The sequence below is a fragment of the Jaculus jaculus genome, chromosome 14 (assembly GCF_020740685.1).
Source record: "Jaculus jaculus isolate mJacJac1 chromosome 14, mJacJac1.mat.Y.cur, whole genome shotgun sequence".
Classification (NCBI taxonomy): domain Eukaryota; kingdom Metazoa; phylum Chordata; class Mammalia; order Rodentia; family Dipodidae; genus Jaculus; species Jaculus jaculus.
In genome coordinates this window covers 67,465,171-67,478,880 of record NC_059115.1, presented here as the reverse complement: position 1 = coordinate 67,478,880, position 13,710 = coordinate 67,465,171, and the positions used below count along the sequence as shown (strand labels likewise).

General features: G+C 52.4%; 1 long non-coding RNA gene across 1 annotated transcript in view; it reads right to left on the bottom strand.

Moving 5' to 3' along the window:
- The window catches only part of LOC123454564, a 239,200-nt gene that overhangs the window by 73,962 nt on the left and 151,528 nt on the right, over window positions 1-13,710 (bottom strand). The gene's annotated exons all lie outside the window — the stretch shown is intronic.

The window sequence follows — 13,710 nt, the reverse complement described above, 5'->3', positions numbered from 1 at the left end:
CACAGTGCTAGACACTACTACACAAGACCATCATAAGAGGAGGAAAAGATTATGACATCAAAATAAAAGAGATACTGATTGAGATGGGGAGGGGATATGATGGAGAGTGGAGTTTCAAAGGTGAAAGTGGGGGGAGGGAGGGTATTACCATGGGATATTTCTTATAATCATGGAAGTTGTTAATAAAAATTTGAAAAAAAAATTTATATTTATTTATTTATTTGACAGAGAAAGAGAGAGAGAATGAGCTTTCCAGGGCCTCCAGCCACTGCAAACGAACTCCAGATGTGTGCGCCCCCTTGTGCATCTGGCTAACGTGGGTCCTGGGGAATCGAAGCGGGGTCCTTTGTCTTTGCAGGCAAACGCCTTGACCGCTAAGCCACCCCTCCAGCCCCCAAACCGTCCAGCTTTTATGATCATGGAATTAGCAGTATCCCATAGCTCCTTCCCTCTCAGCCATGTTTGATATTTTCCTCCCTTGGAGGTCCATCAGCTCTCTGTCTTCTCAGCTCCCCAGGAAGGCACGGGCTACCTACGATGGTGGAGACCCCAAGAGACAGGAAGGAGAGCTGATCACATGACTAGGGCAGCAGAGCCAGGAAGGGGTGCTGGCCACTTGGCTATAGAGCCTGGGTTCTTGGCATCCTTCATCTGCCATGTGCCCCGAACTTTCTCCCTGCCCCTCATTTCCTTCCTCCTTATATCTATGCTCATGCCCACCCATTCACTGCCTGGACCACCTGTGCTAGACAACTGGCAACTTAAGTACCTACAGCGCCCCCAGACCCATGCACACAGAGCTCTGCCCTGCCTGCTCCCTGGAACAGAAACTGCCTATGAATATGACCCACAGGGCTGGGACCCGTGGGAGAGCTGACTTCCAAGCCACGGTCCCCAAGAGTCCAAGAAGAGTCTGGAGCCGAGGGAAGCCGTCGCGCCTGGCTGCTTCCTGCAGGGCGAGACCCCAGCAAGCAGCACAGCCCTTTCCCAGGCCTTCAGGCCTGGCTTGACCACAGAGCTAGTGTGGAGCCCTGAGCAAGGGCTTCCCCTGCCCGTGTCTCAGTTTCCACCCTCCCCCATAAAATGAGGGCATTCATCACTGGAGGTCATGACATCACTGAAGGTTACAAACGGGCAGCTTCGAAGCCACACCCAGTTCTTGAACAGGGCACGTTTTAAAATGCACTTTGTTTTAGAACATGTTTTAAATTTAACCACAACAGTGTGGAGGGCTGGAGAGACGGCTTAGTAGTTAAGGCACTTGCCCTGCCAAGTCAAAGGATCCAGGTTCGATTCCCCAGGACCCACGCAAGCCAGATGCACAAGGTGGTGGTGCATGTGTCTGGAATGTGTTTGCAGTGGCTGGAGACTCTGGCGTGCCCATTCTGTATCTGCCTTTCTCTCAAAAATAAATAAATATTTTTTTAAAACTGTGAAGACAGTGGAGGATTCCTGCTCACCCCAATCCAGGTTCCCTGGTAACTTACATCTTAAGCTAGCACAAAACAGTTCTACCAGTTAACGACTCACTCAGTACCAATATGTTAAAGTTCATAAAATCTTTGTTTTATCCACAAATATCCACTCACTGTTCCAGGGTCCCCTGCAGGATGACACATCATATTTACACTCACTGTCTCCTCAGGCTCCCCATGGTTGAGTGTTTTTACCTAGTTTTGTTTGTTTGAGGCAAGGTCTCACCCTAGCCCAGGCCAACCTGGAATTCTACTACGCGTGGCCCAGGCTGGCCTCGAACTCACAGGGTGATCTTCCTACCTCGGCCCCCCACGTGCCAGAATTACAGGCGTGAGCCACCTGCGCCCAGACGGCAGAGGTTTTTAAAATCAAGTTTGCATCCCACAGAGGGGATACGTTGGGCTCCTAGAAACATTCGGACTGGCATGCTGGCTAAGCAGGTTGTAACCAGGTGGTAACAGAGCGGCGATCGATCGGAGCAGTGCACTTTTTCCACTGAACATATGCTCATTCCTGCCTCTGTGCAGAGCCCGGCCGCCCGGCTCTCCACTCAGTCCAGTCCCTTGCACCCCACATTGTGCGCCACTTGGCCCCCACACCATACTGTAGCGTTGACTTCTGCACAGAGGATAGTCCGGCTTCCTCTAGTTCACTCATCTGCAAAGTGGATGCAATAATGGCTTCTGCCCGATCAGGCTCGAGGTGGGTGTTCACTGAGCTACGCGTGCAAGCAAGGTTCCTAGCAGCGCGCCGGGCACAGTCAACGCATTGGGATAACCGTCCTGTTACACGTACACCACTAAGCAGGCGAATAAATCTTTCTCCTCAGCAAACACCAGCCCTTCTTCTCCATCTCTCCTCTGCCTCCCTTTGTGCTCTTCCACACAAGACCGAGGATGGAAGAGACAAGACGGGTCCTATCTACACGACCTCCGACCTCCGAGGATGACTGCAGACCAGCCGCAAGCCGAGGAACCCACTGAAACTTCCCCTCCTAAGGATCCCCATGTGTGTAGAGCCATGGGGTTACACACAGCCCTTCCTGGAGCTGCACCCACCCCTCAGGAACATTCCCTGGCTCAGGGTCCCTGGACTCAGTGGGCTGTTGAACATCATGGATACCATGGGGACAAGGAACTCTATCTAGATTGTGCTGCCCCACCCCTCCGACCAGAGCCCAGAACCAAGGGGCTCAGTGAGGGAGACGTTCAAGCAGTTCACTGTGATGACCTCTTGCAAAGGGACCAGCAAATGCTTGGCAGGACAAGCAGCCATCTGTAACAGGCAGGTAGAGGGGTGCCAAAAATCAGCAAATCAGGGCTGCAGAGATGGCTCAGCGGTTAAGAAGACACTTGTCTGTGAAGCCTAAGGACCCAGGTTCGATTCCCCAGTGTCCACGTAAAGCCAGATGTACAAAGTGGCAAGCATGCATCTGGAGTTTATTTGAAGTGGATGGAGGTCCTGGTGTGCCCATACTCTCTCTCCCATAAAGAAATACAATAATTTTTTAAAATGTTTTTAAGAATCAGCAAATCAGTAAGGACAAAGAGGCAGAGATGTGGACTGAACAGGCCTGGGGCAGGGTTGCGTGCTGCCTGCCCTGTGGCTATGTGACTGTGGACAAGTCCCTAGCCCTCTGTCACTCTTCCTTTCCTAACAACAACACTGAGGGACTATAGTGATGATGACAGTGGTGGCAGCGACTGTCACTCCCAACAGGAAACCCAGGATCCAGCCTTATGCACACAGTATGCTCCTATCCTTAGAAGCATCCATAAGCCAGACGTAGCCCCAGCTCCATTCCACACAGGAAAAGATGATGTCAGGGGCTGGGAACTTGTCTGAGGAGTCTTAGCTACAAGCTTCAAGCCCTGCTGGGTCTGACTTGGGTCTGAACACGCCCTGAGCCCCAGGAGGTCTCAGGGTGCTTCCACGGTGAACGTGTGCCTTGGTGGGTGGATGGCTCCCACACTCAGCAAGAAGCAGATGCACGTTCAGGACTGATACCTGCCTGCCGCTCACCTGTGCCGAGGGGCCACACCTGTTGTCTCACTGGAGCTTCACAACAGCCCTATCACATATGTACCAACTGTTACTTCCCCTCTCGATTTACATGTTGGGAAACCGAGGCACCAAGAGACAGAGGTAAGTGTCCAAAGTGACACGGGCGGCGGTATGTGACACTGCCTGGCTCAATTGCTGGCTCTTGTACACTTTAGCGGTCCTCTGGAGGGTCAGCTGGGAGAAGCCAGGGACTCACTCCCCGTCCCAGGCCATCATCGGTGTCTACAGAGCTCACCTGGCCCAGTCCTCTCTGTCCGACCTCCCTTCAGCTCCAGAACCCCAAGCTCGGAGCCAGCACTGGTGTTTTCTTCCCCAGAACCCCAGGCTTCCTGAAGGACCAGCAGCCCACTAACCCTCTCATACCTGGGCCTGAAGCGGCGATGGATCCCACGGGGGTCTCTCTGGATTGCGGCTCACCGATACAACCCCCCCCCACCCGCACACGGAGACCGTGCGACAGCAGCCACTGTAGAAGTCTGTAGCCTATGGCGACGCTCTGCGAGGAGGCCACAGCGTCCAGCCTGGCTGCCTTCCTTTCTGGCCTGGGGACCAGCAAGGAGGGGGAAACGGAGCTGGCAAGGGGCGGGGGTGCATGGCTGGGCACCAGGGGCTGGGGACTGGCCTCCTCTATGCCCTGGCAAAACAATGGATTCTTCCAAAAGCAACATGGGTGTCAGATGAGACCTGGGTTTCCTCCTGATTGTATCAGCAGTCGTGTGGCTACGGGCCGGCTACCTGGAAGTCCTTTCTTTCTCAGGACTCCGTGTACAACGGGCCTGCGGAAAGCTGCCCTAGGAACGCGAGGGAGACCGGCCCGTGGCTGCCTGGCCCACGGATGAAATGGCCACGTGGCTGTGAGTGGCTGGCCAAGGTCAGGCCATGGGAGGTGTGTGTGTGTGTGTGTGTGTGTGTGTGTGTGTGTGTAGCTGAGCCAAACAGCCAGGGCTCGCCTCCTCCAGGAAGCCTCTCTGGGCTTAGGGGAAAAAACAGTAAAAGAACCTCCCTGCCACCCTCTCTTGGCCCAGACACTCCTTGCTGTTCCCTCAGAACGTGCCCGATCTCTCCGGTTATCGAGAACAGGAAGAAAACATTCATTGTTTCCTAAGGAGCAACTTGTCCCTTCTCCAGCACGCTAAGGAAGGAGCCCTTTCCACGCCAGAGTGAGTTCTCTGGCGGCCGCCACCTCCCCTTCTACGGTGGAGCCAATTTAAGCCTTCCAGGTGTCAAGAACTTTTCTCTCTTGCTTTTCCTCCATTTCCTAGCCCTTGACTTAAAAAAAATATATATATATATATATATATATATATATATATATATATACACATTTATATATATATATATATATTTTTAAGAGTGAGGAAGAGACAGAGACAGAGACAGAGACAGAGAGAGAATGGGCACACTAGGGCCTCCAGCCACTGCAAACAAACACCAGACATCGTATGGATACAGGAGAGTCCAACCTGGGTCCTTAGGCTTTGCAGGCAAGTGCCTGAACCACTAAGCAATCTCTCCAGCCTGACTTTTTAAAATATCACTGAAGCTGAGAGCACGGCCAGTTGAAAGCCACCAGTCTAGGGAGCATGAGGCACGTCTCTCTCCCCGCTCCCCATGTGGCGAAATGAGGCCTGGTAGAATGGGGGGAGGCAGTGGATCCCCGAGGTCTCCTCACCCAGGGCAGCCACCCAGGGCTTTTACACGAAGCGCTGCATCTCCAGCATCATTTGTCTCTGCCCTGGACTGCAGCTCTGGAGACGTGGGCTTCTGGAAGCCCTCCCACTACCCCCCACCCCGAGGTACAATCTTATCACTGAACGTGCTGGCCGGCCCCCTGCGCTCCCTCGCCTCGTACCTTACGCCAGTGACCAGGGTTACAGAGATCTAGACTCACAAGGGACGGAGGCTCCTGGACTCATCGCTCTGTACCAGTGTGTTCAGAGAGGTCAGATCCACTCCTCCGGGTTCCACAGAGAGAAGAGCACACTTTCTGAACCCTCTCTTTAAGGCTGAACGGCCAGCCTTTTCAGCAGCCCTGGGCCTCTGTGGGGAGCAAACAGTCTACGGGAGGAGATGTAATTAAACAACAAATAAAACACCGTGCGAAATGTTCTACGACAGATCCATGTGTGAAGAGCTCTGTGTGTGTCGGGGGGGGGGAGGGGAGTCAAGGAAAATAAAATGTGGGTTTCCACGGGGTGTGAAGGAAGCTGGAAGATGTTTCCCAGGGGAGAAGGGAAGTGGGTCAGAGACAAGGGGCTTCCATTCTCCAGGGCTCCCACAGTCAGCCCTGCACATAGAACTGGCCACTCTGCCCAGAGTGGGGTGGCAGGAAGGAAATGTCCAAGCTGCGAGGTACCGGACTGTGCACCACCTAGGCGCGTTAGGGACAGAGGTGTCCACTCCTGCACTTCAGCAGAGGGCCTTAAAGCAGTGACTAGATGGCTCCGTGGGGAAAGTGCTTGTTGTGCATGCATGAGGACCTGAGTTCCGATCCCCAGCACCCATGAGAATGCTCAGTGGTTATCGCGGCCTGCCTGTGGTCCCAGTGACGGGGTGGTGGAGACAGGGACTCCCTGGCTAGCTAGAGGAGCCAGATCTAGGAGCTTAGGCAAGAACCTGCCTCAGGAAATAAAGAGGAGAGTGGACAAGGAAGACACTAGACATCAGCTGCTGGTCTCTACGTGTGCATATGTGTTCATGTACGCACATACACACACGCGGTCACGCACATGCACACGCAAAAATGAAAATTAAAAAGCCTGCAAAGCCAAAAGGACCCAGGTTCAATTCCCCAGGACCAATGTTAGTCAGATGCACAAGAGGACACACGCATCTAGAGTTCATTTGCAGTGGCTGCAGGACCTGGTGAGCCCATTCTCTTTCCCTCTTTCTCTGTCAAATAAATAAATATATTAAATCATTTTTTTAAAAAGCTTATGATGGGGGAGGTCATGAACCCTAGGAGTGTAACGCCTGCTCTTGTCTGGCTAAATGCACATATTATGCTCACCAAACTGCCCTGTAAGCACTTTTCTTCATGTTCATATCCATATATTAATGCTACTCTCACTTATGGTTAGAGAAGCTTCTCTTTTATTTTTAGATGGCAGTGACCACTGGGATGACCCAAAAGGCACCATAGTGCTGAGAAGAGACAGAGGAGCGCTCAGCACTGCAATGTCTCTATCACGCCTTCCAAGGCTCAGGGTCCATTGCGGAAGTGGTGGCAGAAAGAATGTAAGAGCCAAAGGAAGAATAGGACTGCTCACAATGCAACTGTCCAGACAGAAACTGGCCTCGTTGCCCATGACCTCGCAGTGCCTAGCACTTCCTTCACAAGACCCTCATAGTAGGAAGAAAACATGATGACAACAAAATAAAAGGTAGACGAATGGAGAGAGGGAAGGGAAATGATGGAGAGTGCATTTGTGGAGGGCAAAGTGGGGGAGAAGAAGGAATTATCATGGTTTATTGTCAATAAAAAATGTTTTAAAAAAGTGGCTACAGACTTGAGAACCTTCTAGACCTGGTGGGGCTGTGGAAGAGCTACTTGTTTCCTTCTCAAGATAAGACCCTGTGTGTTCTCTGATTCTCACAGGGAAGCGGGGCCCCTTTGAGTTCTCCACTGACGGGGGGGGGGGGCGGGGGGAGGGAAGCCTGAAGCCCTAGGCTGGCAAGACACAGCCAGAAGTGGAGAGCTTTCCTTGGCAGGCCTTTGTGCCTGCTTAGCCCCTGGCAGTTCCTGAGATAGGAGGATGCCGCGGCCAGGCCACAGAAGAACAAGCGAAGATCCCAAAGAGGGCTCCTCAGTGGACACCTGTGAACGAGGCCCCTTCCACTGCAACTCCCAGCACCCACTGAAAATGGGTGAATTGGAGGGAAGGACCCAGAAGTCAGGGGGTCCCTTCCTGGTTTGCTGAGGTTGGCTGGCTGGCTAGGCTGTCTGTGTGGCGATGCTAGAAGGCCAGCAAGGAAGCAAGGCTCTACATGTATGGTGAACAGGTGGACGTGGGCTAGAGTGCTCCTCGCAACAACCTGAGCCACTGTTTGTGGCCCATCAGCAGGTCAGCAAGCGGGGGCTAGGGAAGGGCAGCCACGGGTCCAAGGACTCGCAGCAGAGGCAGATGTGAGTTTAACATCTGTGCTTCTTTCTCTACCACCCCATGTGTCCGCCCCACTTCCTCCCTGTTCCTCTTGTGTCCACCTCTCCTTGGGGAGGAATCCCCCAAAGAGAGGAGTCAGGTAGGAACAGCAGTCCTCTGAGCTTGAGGTCAGACCTCTCCCATGGCAAGAATGGCCAAAGAAGGTTGATCTGAGCCCAGCAGAGCCTGACATTAATGCACCGTCGTACAGTGAGTATTTACTTCCACCACAGCACCCACCCTCTGTAAATAAGAGGGTTCTGATGTTGCCATTCCTTGCCAGCTGTACACAGGGCTGGGCAGGCTGGTCTAGCAGGGAGACACGGCTGTGCTAAGGGTCAGGGGAAGGGAGCTCCTGGAGTTGGGCATGTTAGATGTGGCAGCGTGAGCTCCACAGGGAGTGTGTGTGTGTGTATGTGTACGTGTGTGTGCGTGTGTGTGTGTGGGGGTCTCAGAGTCCTCATGATAGTTGGATGAGAAGTGGGAAGCTGGGGCTGTGGTTCCTGACGAGGCTCGGATGCAGCTATCTACACCGAGGCACGGGAACTAGGAAGGGGGCTCTGGTCACATGTGAGCTCAGCAGCCCACCCTCACTGCAGCATCGGTGTGCGGTGGGTGGTGGGAATTACCCCATGGCTGCCCTCCCCCCACAGTGGCTGAATCTACCTCTACCACCTCCCTTGTTGGTGGGGCAGGGAGAGGAGGTATGACCCTAGGGGGTTGCCAAGTGTCCCTCAAGATCCTCAATAGACACCCCTCATTGGAAGGTAGACATCAACCTTATGTGATGGGGGGAGAGGGCCTCCTAGAGCTGGGAGAGTGGCAAGATTCACGAGGTGTTGGGGTTTGAACTTAGCACCCTGACCAGCTCACAGAGTCGGTGACTCCCAGAGCTGGTGTCGGAGTGGGAATCCAGACTGCTGGCTCTCAGCTGGAGCAAGGGTAGGGGCCGAGGAAGTTCCTTCGCTGTCCTGGAGCCCTGCTAGGCAGAAGCTGTGAGCGGTCAGGAAGGCAGGGCCTAACAGCCACCCAAACTCAGTTGGATAACAGCCTCTGTGTATGTCTCATCTTCCTTTGGGGATTCTGGAGACCAGGAACAGGTGGGGTCCCCTAGGGCCCTTGTAACACCCAGGAAGGACTTCTCCTTTTCAGGGGATAAGGGCAGACATGCTTACTCTGTAAAGACCCTTGCTGAGAAGGACTCTGATGGCTCAGAACCCACGCGTCCAATGCAGCTCATGCCCTTTCTACCCGAGACCCAGCCGTCCTGGGACAGGACAGTTTTAATCTACCCGCAGAAGAAGTTCTTCACAGAAAAGCATGGTCCAAGGACCAGATAGGGCTTCATGAGGCTGGCCTTGTGCAGGACAGCTCCCGTAGGTGACTGCTGTTGTTTTGGAAGATGATGTACGAGACTCTTAGAATGTGCCCGAGACTCTGTATCACAAATGAATCCATGGCTCACTAAAAATCCACTTTAGGCAATGATGATGGAACCAGGGGTCTAATGGGGTCCTCCCCACAATATCTGTTAGAGTCCTGACCTGTGAGATCTGCAAACATGGCCTCATTTGGTAATACAATCTTAACAGAAGTAATGGCATTAAAATGAAGTCATAAGGTGTCCCTAACCTGATGTGACTTGGTGTCCTCGTAAGGGAGGTTCACACAGAAACATGTACTCAATAAAAAGAAGAGACAGCAGGGGGCTAACAATGCTTCTATAGGATAAGGAAGGGCAGAGATGGCTGGCAAGCCACCAGGAGGCAGGAGGGAGGCTCAGAACAGACCCTCTCCACAGCTGTCAGAAGACGCATATCCCTGGATGCCTTGGTCTCACACTTCTGCTTTCCACAAGTGACATGAAGCTATTGGACTGTGGTCCTGTGTCATGGCAGCAAACAAATACAGACAGAAAACTACATAAAGGGCTGGAGAGATGGCTTAGCAGTTAAGGCATTTGCCTGTAAAGCCAAAGGACTCAGATTCCATTCCCCAGAACCCATATAAGCCAGATGCACAAGGCAGCACATGCATCTGAATTTGTTTGCAGTGGCTAGAAGCTCTGGAGCATCTGTTCTCTCTTCCTCCCTCCCTCCCTCCCTCTCTCTCTTTATCTCTGTCTTTGTTCATTATTTATTTATTTATTTATTTATTTATTTATTTGAGAGCTCAGACACAGAGAGAAAGACACATAGAGGGAGAGAGAGAGAATGGGCGCGCCAGGGCTTCCAGCCACTGCAAATGAACTCCAGACGCGTGCACCCCCTTGTGCATCTGGCTAACGTGGGACCTGGGGAACCGAGCCTCGAACCGGGGTCCTTAGGCTTCACAGGCAAGCGCTTAACTGCTAAGCCATCTCTCCAGCCCTATCTCTGTCTTTCTATCACTCACAAATAGATAAAATAAAATAAAATAAACAACCACAGAGAGATGAAGTTCTAGAGGAAGGGGTCTGGGGTCCTTGTAAGTCAAGGCAATTGTTCTCACTGAAGGCTACCAGGAAAACAAAAGCCATAAGCAGCCACTGATACACCAGGTGTGGCACATCACACCTCTCCCGTTCCATCTTCCCAGAACCCTCAGACAGGAACACATTTTTTTGTTTGTTTGTTTTGTGCGATCCTCCTACTTCTGCCTCCCTGAGTGCTGGAATTAAAGGCGTGCGCCACCATGCCCAGCTCTAAGAACACTTCTTACTCTCGATTTAGAGAAAACACAACCAAGGCAGAAGAGGAAAAGGTTGGAAAGCATCAAAAATTTGTAACCTGGGCTGAAGAGACGGCTTAGTGGTTAAGGCTTTTGCATGCAAAGCCAAAGGATCCTGGTTCAATCCCCCAGGACCCATGTAAGGCAGATGCACAAGGGGGTGCATGTATCTGGAGTCCGTTTGCAGTGGCTGGAGGCCCTGGCATGCCCATTCTCTCTCTCTCTCTCAAATAAATAAATAGAGTACATATTTTTAAAATTGTAACCTGTACTAAGCATGTACACACTCGATCCCTGCTTATTCCCTAAATAACACAATGGTGATCTACATAGCACAGGCACCGTGTTAGAGCTCGTACGTCATAGAGAGGTGGCTTAAGCGCGTGGGTGGCCGTGTTGAGGCCGAGTCAATACCATGCTGTATATCATAAGTGACTTGAGCATCTGTGGGTCTTGTTATGCACAGGGAGTGGGATCTCCACCCATATGGAGGGGCAGCACTCTGGTACTTTAAGGAGCAATGAGTTTCTTTGGCTTGTGTTTTGAGACAGGATCGCCCTAGGTAGCCCAGGTTGGCCTTTAACTCATGATCTTTCTGCTTCAGGCTCCCAAGTGTCGTTAGGAGTGTGCCGTCAGTAGTATAGGCTTAAATCTGGCTCGGATTTTTCCACTAGGTTCATTTATTTATTTTTGACTTATCTATTCCTCGTTTTTTTTTTTTTTTTTTTTTTTTTTTGCCTTTCACTTTTAAAACCATGCCCCAGTACATTGCTCTGACGTGGAAACTGCCAATGGAGCGGCTCTGCGAGGAAACATACGGCACTGTTTACCTCGCCCAGCTTTAGGCTTGTGGGTGTCTTGCTTGGGTCATGTTCCCAGCAGGGGCTTGGATTCAAACGTTCTCCATACATGTCTCCTGACTCAGCTAGCCTTGCAACCCGTTCCCTCTCTAGGTGCTCCTCTCAGCACAGGTAGGGTTAGTCGCCTGGAGGAGGTGATATCTGTCTTCTCAGGCTGCATAAGCCGGACAGCCCGGGTTCAAATTCCACCTGTGGTATTTCACTGCACACTGTGCTGTGGTTTTGTCGCTGTAAAAAAAAAAAAAAAACCGGGGGAGGGGGGTGGTAGTCGTAGCTCCACCCGCCCCAGGGTGTTATTGTAAAGGCTGAATGATGACTGGTTTGAAAACCCATGGAGGAGGCCTGGCTGGTGGCAGGAGCCTTCACAGTGACGACGACGGTTGTGTGCACAGGCTGAAACGCTGGCTAGCTTTGCTCGTCCCTAACCGAGTGACCCTGGACATGTGACTTAGCCGGTCTGTGCCCTGGCATCCTCTTAATGGGAATTAAAGAATAAAATTAAAAAAAAAAAAAAAAAAAAAAAAAACGAAACCCAAAGCCGGGCATGGTGGCGTGTGCCTTTAATCCCAGCACTCGGGAGGCACGGGTAGGAGGATCGCTGAGAGTTCAAGGCCACCCTGGGACTAAAGAGTGAATTCCAGGAAAGCCTGAGCTAGAGTGAGACCCTACCTCGAAAAACCAAAACAACAGCAACTATAAAAGACAAAAACAAAAACAAATGTCCAGTAAGGAGGTGACAAGGACAGGTGGGGGGGGGCATGTTGCAATGCCTGGTGCACAAGAGAACCTGGTGAGGCCTAGATACGATTACAGACATCAGTGTGTGATTCTTACTGGCTGGCAGGCTCAGCCCACCCCAGCTCCAGGGGAGAAACTCAAGTTCACCCGTGAATAGATCCTAAGGTGGGATCACTTTAGGTAGACCTGCTTCTGGGGCTGGAAGGTCACAAAGGGGCTAGGAGAACCCTCTTGTGTTCACCTGGCTTCCCCCCTCCAACACACATAAGACCTCAGACCTAGATCTACGACCCGGCCCCCCACCCCGGCTACTTGCTGCCCCTCCTTTCCCAGGGCCATGAGATGCCTTACACATCCAAGGTCTGTGCACCCCCAGTACCCTGGGCATTGTATGTAGGTTACAATCCAGGCTCCTTCTAGGAGCTGGAGGGGTCATGCCTGAACATGCCCTGGCCACTCCTCTGTCTATGAGGCCTGCCTTGGGCCTGCACACATCCCTCACCAGCCGTTGCCCTCCTCACTGTCCCCTTACCCCCAGGGCCACCTGTTCCTGGGAGCCTTCCAATCTGTCCTAGTCATCTCTTTGAACCCCAGATCAGTATGGCCACTGCGTCCACCCCTGAGACCTCTGGTTAGATGTCCCATCCTCTGGTCTTGCCATTCCAAAGCCCATTGTCCCGTTTCGTCCTCCAGTAGCTTGTTGGGTTGTGAAGCCATCTTGTGCATACGTTTCTGCACTCCCTGCTGGAGTGTTGGCAGCAAGAGGACGGAGTCTTGTTGGCTCCATTCTCGAGGGCGTCAGGGTGGGCGCTGAGGGTTAGCATACATAGAAGAGGCTTAAGAAATAGCTCAGTGTTCAAGGCCTGGCTGGGAGCCCTCTTCACAGAGGATAACGTGCCTTTATTACATAAGGAAGCAGGCTGAACCCCACTGTAGGCATGGCAAACCTCTCAGGCCCGGTCCCTTTCTCCCTCTGCCGGTGGAAGTCGCTGGTTCTCCGTGACCTCCTTCCTCATCTATGCCTGCTTGAAGCTGCCAGGCTTCTATGCCCATGTTTCTGCTCTGTCTTATCAGTCATTTAATATTCAAGAGATGGCATGAAAGAAATATGTGAGCAATTATGTAATGTGTTTGGAAACAATCTGGTTAGTTCCCAAGTGCTTGGGCGCGAAACCAACTTGAGCAAGGCAAGAGGTCTGGGTGATTCTGAGGGCGGGGGAGGGACAGGCGCCTCTGCGTGTGTGCCCCCCCACCCCAGGCAACTTCCCTTTCTGAACCAGTCCAGAGTCCCTCATCGTCCTTTCAGGCTGGCCAGGTAGGGGGAAGCCACCGCACAGGGTTAGAATCTTCCTGTGGGGCTCAGCCTCTTCTCCTCTGAGGCTATGGCTGCTTCTCTCTGAGTCTCGCACAGGTGAGAAGAGCTAATAACCATGCCCACGGGGTAGGGCAGGTGAGGTGATGGAGTTCCAGTTCTGAGGATGCTCTGGACCCAGAGGGGAGTTTGGGTCTAAGCCTGGGGGATGATCAAGTAGCCCCAGCTATGGCTCTTGACATAGGAGAATGGGGAGCACAGGGCTCCCCAGCAAAGCCAAAACACAGACCTATGCAGAGAGAGGGGGGGGGAGCCACCACTCCAACTAGTATAGATTAGGCACCTGGCACATCTGTCTTCAGCAGCTGTTTACTGAGAACAGAAGTCCCAGGCACTTTGCTCAGCACTT